Here is a 2,500-nt window from a genome sequence, read left to right on the forward strand (position 1 = left end):
AGGGAGGGAGGGAGGAAGGGAGGAAGGGCGGGACGTTGGGAGGGACGTTGGGAGGGACGTTAGGAGGGAGGGAGGGAGGGACGTTGGGAGGGAGGGAGGGAGGGGACGAGGGAGGGGGCGAGGGCGGGCGAGAACCAAGGCCTCCGGTGTGGACTCTTCCCATCGACGGCCCGATGATGCAACACGTGAGCAAACCGATTCCCTTCTCTCATTCCGTCTCTCCCTTTCCCTTGTGTCACGTTCTGTTCCCCCTTTCATGTTTCCCTTTGTTTATATTGCGATCCATTTATTCTTCTTTTTTTTGTTTGCTTTTGTTATTCAGTATCTCCTTCACTGTTTCTTAATAGTCTTTTTTTTCTGCCGTTCAACCTCATTCAATGGATTGGCCTTTTTTTCTCTCTCTCGAAATCTTTCTCTGTAGGGAATTTGAATCTCATTATTACAATGCCATTCATACGATCACCAATACTGTCTTCATTTGTACAAGCATTACCATTACCATCATTACATTTCATCATCATCGTCATCCTCCTCTTCATCATCATCATCATAATCCTTGTCCTCCTCATCATCCTCATCCACATCACCATCATCACCATCACCATCATCATCATCATCGCCACTATCACCATCATCATCATCATCATCATCGCCACACCCATCGATTCGATCAATCTCATGTCATCTCATCACTCTTTCCAATTCCCGCTCACACCTCTTTTATTCACTTCGATCCCTCTCACTCTATTTCCCACCTCAAACCCTCTCTTACGACATGAGGTAAATGTTGACTACAGATACACATGTCGGTTTACTGAAAGGCCCAAAATGTGAAGACGAAAGACGGAGGTTTAAATAAGAGAAAGTGGAGGGAGGGAGGGAATGGGGAAAGGAGGGAGGGAGGGAGGGAAGGAGGGGAGGGAGGGAGGGAGGGAGGGAGGGAGGGAGGGAAGGAGGAATGCAGGGAGGGAGGGAGGGAGGGAGGGAGGGAGGGAGGGAGGGAAGGAGGAATGCAGGGAGGGAGGGAGTAAAGAAAGAAGGCACATGGGAGACACCAGAAGACCGGAAAAGGTAAAACAAAAGAGTAAGGAATAGCTAACTGTCACATAGTTTTCGTCTCTCTCTCTCTCTCTCTCTCTCTCTCTTTCTCTTTCTCTTTCTCTTTCTCTTTCTCTTTCTCTTTCTCTTTCTCTTTCTCTTTCTCTTTCTCTCTCTCTCTCTCTCTCTCTCTCTCTCTCTCTCTCTCTCTCCCTCTCTCTCTCTCTCTCTCTCTCTCTCTCTCTCAATCTATCTGTGTGACAAAGTAAGAGAAAGAGAGAGAGAAAGAAGAAGAGCTCGCGTGTACATGTGAAACAGATCACACAGAAAAGAAACAAGACATAAACAAACGCAAGAAAAGAAGGGTCAGAAAACCCAAAGACAAAAGAACAAAAACAAAACAAAAACACATTAATATTCATCCCCTTAAAAATAAAAGAGGAACGAGAAGCAAACGGTCACTAGGACACCGGACACGCACAGAAAACGGACACAGCAGGTCGTTAGGACACAGCGCTTCCCACGCCCCCCCCCCCCCTCCCCCATCTTTCTTTTTTTCCCCTTTTTTTGGGCGAATATAAACACATCATAATGAGGGTGGATAAACGGATACAGACGGATGAGGATAAGGATGTCTCGGCGTGAATGAAAGGTGAAAGGCGAGGTGAAAGATTTAGGAGGAAAATATGGAAAAAAATGGATAGGTAAGCAAGAACGGCTAATGGAAAAGAGAATATAGACTTCTTTTTTTTTAAAGATTAAACCTTTTCCAAAAAATAAACAAAAATAAACTACACAGAGAAAAACAAACATAAACTAACAAACCCATAAACAAACAAGCAACCGAACCAATCAATGCCACACGAATAACCCGCCCGACCCCCCCCCCCCCCCCCCCCTCGGGCATCGTCCACCCGCCCGGCTTTTCTCCCGCGAAAGTCTGGAGGACGTTTTAACAACTTCCTTTCCTTCCTCGTGTATCCGCCCCGCCGGTTACAGCGTGACGGACTCCTCCTCCTCCTCCTCCTCCTCCTCCTCCTCCTCCTCCTCCTCCTCCTCCTCCTCCTCCTCCTCCTCCTCCTCCTCCTCCTCCTCCTCCTCCTCAGACGCCCTTCCTTCTCTCGCTATCTCTCTTTCTCATTCTCCTTCCTTCTTTTCCTTTTTCTTTCTTTCTTTATCTCCTTCTTCTTCTTTTTCTTCTTCAATTCCTACTCCTCCCCCCTTTCCTCTCGTCTTCCTCCCCCCTTTCCTCCCCCCCCCCCCAACCCTAGCAACTTTCCCTCCTTCCGACTCAATTGCTGTCCGCCGTCCCTCCGTTTTCTTGAGTACCTCTTTTCTCTTCTTCGTAAAAGGTAAATTGGGGAAGAGAAAACGGGAGAGATTATTTAAGGCAAAGTGATGATGATGGTGATGGTGATGGTGGTGGTGATGATGATGGCGATGACAATGGTGATGATAATGA

Source organism: Penaeus chinensis, chromosome 24 (assembly GCF_019202785.1).
Source record: "Penaeus chinensis breed Huanghai No. 1 chromosome 24, ASM1920278v2, whole genome shotgun sequence".
In the NCBI taxonomy this organism is placed as follows: Eukaryota; Metazoa; Arthropoda; class Malacostraca; order Decapoda; family Penaeidae; genus Penaeus; species Penaeus chinensis.